Source organism: Pongo pygmaeus, chromosome 15, assembly GCF_028885625.2.
Source record: "Pongo pygmaeus isolate AG05252 chromosome 15, NHGRI_mPonPyg2-v2.0_pri, whole genome shotgun sequence".
Lineage (NCBI taxonomy): Eukaryota > Metazoa > Chordata > Mammalia > Primates > Hominidae > Pongo > Pongo pygmaeus.
Window position 1 is genome coordinate 20,832,935 of NC_072388.2, and position 10,566 is coordinate 20,843,500.

Consider the following 10,566-nt stretch of genomic DNA (forward strand, 5'->3'; position numbering starts at 1 on the left):
ACATTTCCTCTCTGCATTGCCCTAGTAAAAGTTCTTCATGAGGGCTCTACCCCTGCAACAGACTCAGGAAACTTACAATTATGGTGGGAGGTGAAAGGGAAGCAAGGCATGTCTTACATGGCAGCAAGAGTTGGTGGGACTGCAAAACACTTTTAAACCATCAGATCTCATGAGAACTCACTCACTATCACAAGAACAGCATGAGGGAAACTGGCCCCATGATCCAACCACCTCCCACCAGGTCCCTCCTTCAACACATGGGGATTACAATTTGAAATGAAATCTGGGTAGGGACACAGAGCCAAACCACATCAGTGACCTTTCAGACAGAGAATCCAAAATAGCTGTTTTGAGGAATCACAAAGAAATTCAAGGTAACACAGAGAAATAATTCAGAATTCTATCAGATAAATTTAACAAAGAGATTGAAATAGTTAAAAAGAATCAAACAGAAATTCTAGAGTTGAAAAATGCGAGGGGAGGTTCCAAGATGTCCTCATAGGAAGAGCTCCAGTCTGCAGCTCCCAGCGTGAGCAACGCAGAGGACGGGTTATTTCTGCATTTCCAACTGAGGTACAAGGCTCATCTCACTGAGGCTTGTCAGACAGTGGGTGCAGCCCATGGAGCAGGGCAGGGCATCGCCTCACCCTGGGCGAGTGCAAGGGGTCACTCACCCTGGGTGAGTGGGGAAGTGCAAGGGGTCGGGGAATTCTCTTTCCTAGCAAAGGGAAACCGTGACAGACGGTACCTGGAAAATTGGGACACTCCCACCCTAATACTACACTTTTCCAACAGCCTTAGCAAACGGCACACCAGGAGATTATATCCTGTGCCTGGCTCAGAAGGCCTCACTCCCAAGGAGACTTGCTCACTGCTAGCACAGCCATCTGAGATCGAACTGCAAGCTGGCAGAGAGGCTGGGGGAGGGGCATCCACCATTGCTGAGGCATGAGTAGGTAAACAAAGTGGCTGGAAGCTTGAACTAGGTGGAGCCTACCACAGCTCAAGGAGGCCTGCCTGCCTCTGTAGACTCCACCTCTGGGGGCAGGGCATAGCTGAACAAAAGGCAGCAGAAACTTCTGCAGACTTAAACATCCCTGTCTGACAGCTTTGAAGAAAGTAGTGCTTCTCCCAGCACAGAGTTTGAGATCTGAGAACGGACAGACTACCTCCTCAAGTGAGTCCCTGACCCCCAAGTAGCCTAACTGGGAGACAGCTCCCAGTAGGGGCCAACTGACACCTCGTAGAGCTGGGTGTCCCTCAGAGATGAAGTTTCCAGAAGAAGGATCAGACAGCAACATTGACCATTCTGCAATATTTGTTGTTCTGCAGCCTCCGGTGCTGACACCCAGGCAAACAGGGTCTGGAGTGGACCTCCCACAAACTCCAACAGACCTGCAGCTGAGGGTCCTGACTGTTAGAAGGAAAAGTAACAAATAGAAAGGACATCCACACCAAAACCCCATCTGTACGTCACTGTCATCAAAGACCAAAGGTAGATAAAACCACAAAGATGGGGAGAAACCAGAGTGGAAAAGCTGAAAATTCTAAAAATCAGAGTGTCTCTTCTCTGCCAAAGGAGTGCAGCTCCTTGCCAGCAATGGAACAAAGCTAGATGGAGAATGACTTTGACAAGTTGAGAGAAGAAGGCTTCAGACGATCGGTAATAACAAACTTCTCCGAGCTAAATGAGGATGTTCGAACCCATCGCAAAGAAGCTAAAAACCTTGAAAAAAGATTAGACGAATTGCTAACTAGAATAACAGTGTAGAGAAGTCCTTAACTGACCTGATGTAACTGAAAACCATGGCACAAGAACTACGTGACGCATGCACAAGCTTCAGTAGCTGATTTGATCAAGTGGAAGAAAGGGTATCAGTGATTAAAGATCAAATGAATGAAATGAAGTGAGAAGAGAAGTTTAGAGAAAAAAGAGTAAAAAGAAACAAACAAAGCCTCCAAGAAATATGGGACTATGTGAAAGGCCAAAATCTATGTCTGATTGGTGTACCTGAAAGTGATGGGGAGAATGGAACCAAGTTGGAAAACACTCTTCAGGATATTATCCAGGAGAACTTCCCCAACCTAGCAAGGCAAGCCGACATTCAAATTCAGGTAATACAGAGAACACCACAAAGATACTCTTCAAGAAGAGCAACTCCAAGACACATAATTGTCAGAGTCACCAAAGTTGAAATGAAGGAAAAAATGTTAAGGGCAGCCAGAGACAAAGGTCAGGTTACCCACAAAGGGTAGCCCATCAGACTAACAGCTGATCTCTTGGCAGAAACTCTACAAGCCAGAAGAGAGTGGGGTCCAATATTCAACATTCTTAAAGAAAAGAATTTTCAACCCAGAATTTCATATCCAGACAAACAGCTTCATAAGTGAAGGAGAAATAAAATCCTTTACAGACAAATAAATGCTGAGAGATTTTGTCACCACCAGGCCTGCCTTACAAGAACTCCTGAATATGGAAAGGAACAACCAGTACTAGCCACTGCAAAAACATGCCAAATTGTAAAGTCCATCGATGCTAGGAAGAAACTGCATCAACTAATGAGCAAAATAATCAGCTAACATCATAATGACAGGATCAAATTCACACATAACAATATTAACCTTAAATGTAAATGGGTTAAATGCTCCAATTAAAAGACACAGACTGGCAAATTGGATAAAGAGTCAAGACCCGTCAGTGTGCTGTATTCAGGAGACCCATCTCATCTGCAGAGACACACATAAGTTCAAAAGAAAGGGATGGAGGAAGATCTACCAAGCAAATGGAAAACAAAAAAAAGCAGGGGTTGCAATCATAGTCTCGGATAAAACAGACTTTAAACCAACAAAGATCAAAAGAGACAAAGAAAGCCATTACATAGTGGTAAAGGGATCAATTCAACAAGAAGAGCTAACTATCCTAAATATATATGCACCCAATACAAGAGCATCCAGATTCATAAAGCAAGTCCTTAGAGACCTACAAAGAGACTTAGGCTCCCACACAATAATAAAGGGAGACTTTAACACCCCACTGTCAACATTAGACAGATCAATGAGACAGAAAGTTAACAAGGATATCCAGGAATTGAACTCAGCTCTGCACCAAGCAGACTTAATAGATATCTACAGAACTCTCCACCCCAAATCAACAGAATATACATTCTTCTCAGGACCACATCACACTTATTCCAAAATTGACCACATAGTTGGAAGTAAAGCACTCCTAAGCAAATGTAAAAGAATAGAAATTATAACAAACTGTCTCTCAGACCACAATGCAATCAAACTAGAACTCAGGATTAAGAAATTCACTCAAAACTGCTCAACTACAAGGAAACTGAACAACCTGCTCCTGAATGACTACTGGGTACATAACGAAATGAAGGCAGAAATAAAGATGTTCTTTGAAACCAATGAGAACAAAGACAAAACATACCAGAATCTCTGGGACATATTTAAAGCAGTGTGTAGAGGGAAATTTATAGCACTAAATGCCCACAAGAGAAAGCAGGAAAGATCTAAAATTGACACCCTAACATCACAATTAAAAGAACTAGAGAAGCAAGAGCAAACACATTCAAAAGCTAGCAGAAGGCAAGAAATAACTAAGATCAGAGCAGAACTGACAGAGATAGAGACGCAAAAAACACTTCAAAAAAATCAATGAATCCAGGAGCTGGTTTTTTGAAAAGATCAACAAAATTGATAGACTGCTAGCAAGACTAATAAAGAAGAAAAGAGAGAAGAATCAAATAGATGCAATAAAAATGGTAAAGGGGATATCACCACCGATCCCACAGAAATAAAAACTACTGTCAGAGAATACTATAAACACCACAACAAAAATAAAATAGAAAATCTAGAAGAAATGGATAAATTCCTGGACACATACACCCTCCCAAGACTAAACCAGGAAGAAGTTGAATCCCTAAATAGACCAATAACAGGTTCTGAAATTGAGGCAATAATTAATAGCCTATCAACCAAAAGAAGTCCAGAACCAGACGGATTCACAGCCGAATTCTACTGGAGCTGGCACCATTCTTTCTGAAACTATTCCAATCCATGGAAAAAGAGGGAATCCTCCCTAATTCATTTTATGAGGCCAACATCATCCTGATACCAAAGCCTGACAGAGACACAACAAAAAAATAATTTTAGACCAATGTCCCTGATGAACATTGATGCAAAAATCCTCAGTAAAATACTGGCAAATCAAATCCACCATCACATCAAAAAGCTTATCCACCATGACCAAGTTGGCTTCATCCCTGGGATGCAAGGTTGGTTCAACATACACAAATCAATAAACATAATCCAGCTTATAAACAGAATCAAAGACAAAAACCACATGATTATCTCAACAGATGTGGAAAAGGCCTTTGACAAAATTCAACAACCCTTCATGCTAAAAACTCTCAATAAATTAGGTATTGATGGGACGTATCTCAAAATAATAAGAGCTATTTATTACAAACCCACAGCCAATATCATACTGAATGGTCAAAAACTGGAAGCATTCCCTTTGAAAACTGGCACAAGACAGGGATGCCCTCTCTCACCACTCCTATTCAACATAGTGTTGGAAGTTCTGGCCAGGGCAATCAGGCAAGAGAAAGAAATAAAGGGTATTGAATTAGGAAAAGAGGAAGTCAAATTGTCCCTGTTTGCAGATGACATGATTGTATATTTAGAAAACCCCATTTTCTCAGCCCCAAAGTCTCCTTAAGCTGATAAGCAACTTCAGCAAAGTCTCAGGATACAAAATCAATGTGCAAAAATCACAAGCATTCCTATACACCAATAACAGACAAACAGAGAGCCAAATCATGAGTGAACTCCCATTCACATTTCCTTCAAAGAGAATAAAATACCTAGGAATCCAACTTACAAGGGACGTGAAGGACATCTTCAAGGAGAACTACAAACCACTGCTCAACGAAATAAAAGAGGACACAAACAAATGGAAGAACATTCCATGCTCATGGGTAGGAAGAATCAATATCATGAAAATGGCCATACTGCCCAAGGTAATTTATAGATTCAATGCCATCCCCATCAAGCTACCAATGACTTTCTTTACAGAATTGGAAAAAACTACTTTAAAGTTCATATGGAACCAGAAAAGAGCCCGCATTGCCAAGACAACCCTAAGCCAAAAGAACAAAGCTGGAGGCATCATGCTACCTGACTTCAAACTATACTACGAGGCTACAGTAACCAAAACAGCATGGTACTGGTACCAAAACAGAGATATAGACCAATAAAACAGAATAGAGCCCCCGGAAATAATACCACACATCTACAACCATCTGATCTTTGACAAACCTGACAAAAACAAGAAATGGGAAAGAATTCCCTATTTAACAAGTGGTGCTGGGAAAACTGGCTAGCCATATGTAGAAAGCTGAAACTGGATCCCTTCCTTACATCTTATACAAAAATTAATTCAAGATGGATTAAAGACTTAAATGTTAGACCTAAAATCATAAAAAACCCTAGAAGAAAACCTAGGTAATACCATTCAAGACATAGGCATGGGCAAGGACTTCATGACTAAAACACCAAAAGCAATGGTAACAAAAGCCAAAATTGACAAATGAGATCTAATTAAACTAAAGAGCTTCTGCACAGCAAAAGAAACTACCATCAGAGTGAACAGGCAACCTACAGAATGGGAGAAAGTTTTTGCAAACTACTTATCTGACAAAGGGCTAATATCCAGAATCTACAAAGAACTTAATCGAATTTACAAGAAAAAATCAAACAACCCCATCAAAAAGTGGGCAAAGGATATGAACAGACACTTCTCAAAAGAAGACATTTATGCAGCCAACAGACACATGAAAAAATGCTCATCATCACTGGCTATCAGAGAAATGCAAATCAAAACCACAATGAGATACCATCTCACACCAGTTAGAATGGTGATCATTAAAAAGTCAGGAAACAACAGATGCTGGAGAGGATGTGGAGAAATAGGAATGCTTTTACACTGTTGGTGGGAATGTAAACTTGTTCAACCATTTTGGAAGATAGTGGGGTGATTCCTCAAAGATCTAGAACTAGAAATACCATTTGACCCAGCCATCCCATTACTGGGTATACACCCAAAGGATTATAAATCATGCTGCTATAAAGACACATGCACATGTATGTTTATTGTGGCACTGTTCACAATAGCAAAGACTTGGAACCAACCCAAATGTCCATCAATGATAGATTGGATTAAGAAAATGTGGCACATATACACCATGGAATACTATGCAGCCATAAAAAGGATGAGTTCATGTCCTTTGTAGGGACATGGATGAAGCTGGAAACCATCATTCTCAGCAAACTATCACAAGGACAGAAAACCAAACACCGCATGTTCTCACTCATAGGTGGGAATTGAACAATAAGAACACTTGGACACAGGGTGGGGAACATCACACACCGGGGCCTGTCGTGGGGTAGGGGGAGGGAGAAGGGATAACATTAAGAGATATATCTAATGTAAATGACGAGTTAACAGGTGCAGCACATGAACATGGCATATATATACATATGTAACAAACCTGCACGTTGTGCACATGTACCCTGGAACTTAACGTATAATAATAAAAAAAAAAAGAAAAATGCAATTGGCATGCTGAGGAATGCTTCTGAGTCTTTTAATAGCAGAATTATCAAGCAGAAGACAGAATTACTGAGCTTGAAAATAAGCTATTATAATATTTGAAAATACACAGTCATAGGAGACAAAAGAAAAAAGAATAAAAAACAATGAAGCAGGCTGGGCATGGTGGCTCCTGCCTCTAATCCCAGCACTTTGGGAGACTGAGGTGGGCAGATCACCTGAGGTTGGGATTTCAAGACCAGCCCGACCAACATGGAGAAACCTCATCTTTACTAAAAATACAAAATTAGCTAGGTGTGGTGGCACATGCCTGTAATCCCAGCTACTGGGGAGGCTGAGGCAAGAGAAGTACCTGAACCCAGGAGGCAGAGGTTGCAGTGAGCCAAGATCGTGCCATTGCACTCCAGCCTGGGCAACAAGAATGAAACTCCATCTCAAAAAGAAAAAAAAAAATGAAGCACACCTACAGGATCTAGAAAATAGCCTCAAATCTCAGAGTTATCGGCCTCAAAGAAGAGGTAGAGAAAGAGATGGGGTAGAAAGTTTATTCAAAGGGATAAGAGAGAACTTCCCAAACCTAGAGAAAAATATCAATATCCAAGTACAAGAAGGTTATAGAACACCAAACAGATTTAGCCCAAAGAAGACTACCTCCAGGCATTTAATAACCAAATTGCCAAAGGTCAAGGACAAAGAAAGAATCCTAAAAGGAGCAAGAGAAAACAAACAAATAACATACAATGGAGCTCCAATACATCTGGCAGCAGACTTCCCAGTGGAAAGTTCACAGGTCAGGAGAGAGTGGCATGACTTATTTATAGTGCAGAAGGAAAAAACTTTTACCCTAGAATAGTATATCTGGCAAAAATATCTTTCAAATATGAAGAAGAAATAAAGACTTTCCCAGACAAACAAAAGCTGAGGGATTTCATCAACATCAGACCTGTCTTACAAGAAATGCTAAGGGGAGTATTTCAATCAGAAAGAAAATGATGTTAACAAGCAATCATCTGAAGATAGAAAACTCATTAGTAATAGTAAGTACACAGAATATTATAACTCTGTAATTGTGGTGTTTAAACTACTCACACCTTAAGTAGAAAGATCTTAAGTAGAAAGATGTGAGTAGTTTAGTAGTAGTAGTATTTTATGTGAAAAAATGAACTGAAAATAATAACTTCAAGACATAGACAGTACAAATAAGATATGAATAAATAGTAACAACAAAAAGTTAAAACATGGGAGGACAAAGTTAAGGCATAGAGTCTTTATTAATTTTATTTTTGCTTGTTTGCTCATTTGTTAATGCAAACAGTGTTAAGTTGTTATCAGCTTAAAATAATGGGTTATAAGATAGTATTTGCAAGCCTCATGGTAATCTCAAAACAAAAACCATATAACAGATACACAAAAAAGAAAAAGCAAGAAAGTAAATTATATCACCAGAGAAAACCACCTTCACTAAAAGGAAGATAGAAAGGAAAGAAAGAAGAAAGAGAAGACCAGAAAAGAAATAACAAAATGGCAAGAATAAGTCCTTATCCCCCATAATAACATTGAAGATGTTTTTCCTTTGCTGCGTCTACTGAGAGAGTGAAGATCATTCTCAGCAATCAGACTGTCAACATTCCAGAAAATGTTGGCATTACTCTGAAGGGATGCACAGTTACTGTGAAGGGACCAAAGGAACCCTGAGGTGTGACTTAATCACATCAATGCAGAGCTCAGTCTTCTTGGGAAAAAAAAAACAGAGGGATTTACTGGCAAGATTGCTGAATAGGAACAGCTCCGGTCTGCAGCTGCCAGCAAGACTGATGCAGAAGGTGGGTGATTTCTGCATTTCCAACTTAGGTACCCAGTTCATCTCATTGGGACTGGTTGGACAGTGGGTGCAGCCCATGGAGGGCAAGCCGAAGCAGGGTGGGGAGCCACCTCAGCTGGGAAGCACAACAGGTCGGGGAATTTTCTCCCCCACCCAAAGGAAGCCATGAGGCACTGAGCCTGAGGAACTCTGGTACAGATACTGCGCTTGTCCCATGGTTTTTGCAACCCGCAAACCAGGAGATTCCCTCCAGTGCCTACCCCACCAGGGCCCTGGGTTTCAAGCACAAAACTGGGCGGCCATTTGGGCAGACACCAAACTAGCTGCTGGAGTTCTTTTTTTCCATACCCCAGTAGTGCCTGGAACGCCAGCAAGACAGAACCATTCACTCCCCTGGAAAAGGGTGCTGAAGCCAGGGAACCAAGTGATCGAGCTTGGTGAGTCCCACCCCTACAGAGCCCAGCAAACTAAGATCCACTAGCTTGAAATTCTCACTGCCAGCACAGCAGCAGTCTGAGATCAACCTGGGACACTCGAGCTTGGTGGGGGGAGGGGCACCCACCATTGCCGAGGCTTGAGTAGGTGGTTTTACACTCAGTATAAAGAAAGCCACTGGGAAGTTCGAACTAGGCGGAGCCCACTGCAACTTAGCAAGGCTGCTGTGGCCAGACTTCCCTTCTTTGGGAAGGGCATCTCTGAAAAAAAAGGTAGCAGCCCCAGTCAGGGACTTACAGATAAAACCCCCATCTCCCTGGGTCAGAGCACCTGGGAAAACGGGCAGCTGTGGGCACAGCCTCAGCAGACTTAAACTTCTCTGCCTGACAGCTCTGAAGAAAGCAGTGGACCTCCCAGCATAGCATTCAAGCTCTGCTAAGGGACAGACTGCCTCCTCAAGTGGGTCCCTGACTCCCGTGTATCCTGACTGAGAGACACCTCCCAGTAGGGGCCAACAGACACCTCATACTGGAGAGTTCTGGCTGGCATCTAGGAGGTGCCCCTCTGGGAAGAAGCTTCCAGAGGAAAGACCTGGCAGCAATCTTTGCTGTTCTGCAGCATCATCTGGTGATACCCAGGGAAACAGGGTCGGGAGTGGACCTCCAGCAAACTCCAACAGACTGGCAGCAAAGGGGCCTGTCAGAAGGAAAACTAACAAACAGAAAGGAATAGCATGTCCACTCAAAGACCCCATCCGAAGGTCACCAACATCAAAGACCAAAAGTAGATAAATCCACAAAGATGGGGAGAAACCAGAACAAGAAGGCCGAAAATTCCAAAAACCAGAATGCCTCTTCTCCTCCAAAGGATCACAACTCCTCACCAGCAAGGGAACAAAACTGGATGGAGAATGAGTTTGATGAATTGACAGAAGGAGGCTTCAGAAAGTGGGTAATAACAAACTCCTCCGAGTTAAAGGAGTATGTTCTAACCCAATGCAAGGAAGCTAAGAACCTTGAAAAAAGGTTAGATGAATTACTAACTAGAATAATCAGTATAGAAAAGAACATAGATGACCTGATGGAGCTGAAAAACACAGCACGAGAACTTTGTGAGGCATACACAAGTTTCAATAGCTGAATCGATCAAGCAGAAGAAAGGATGTCAGTGATTGAAGATCAACTTAATGAAATAAAGCTTGAAGACAAGATTAGAGAAAAAGGAATAAAAAGGAATGAACAAAGCCTCCAAGAAATACAGGACTATGTGAAAACCAAATCTATGTTTGATTGGTGTCCTGAAAGTGATGAGGAGAATGGAACCAAGTTGGAAAACACTCTTCAGGATATTATCCAGGAGAACTTCCCCAACCTAGCAAGACAGGCCAACATTCAAATTCAGGAAACACAGAGAACACCACAAAGATACTCCTTGAGAAGAGCAACTCCAAGACACATAATTCTCAGATTCACCAAGGGTGAAATGAAGGAAAAAATGTTAAGGGCAGCCGGAGAGAAAGGTCGGGTTATCCACAAAGGGAAGCCCATCAGACTAACAGCAGATCTCTCTGCAGAAACCCTACAAGTCAGAAGAGAGTGGGGTCCAATATTCAACATTCTTAAAGAAAAGAATTTTCAACCCAGAATTTCATATCCAGCCAAACTAAGCTTCATAAGTGAAGGAG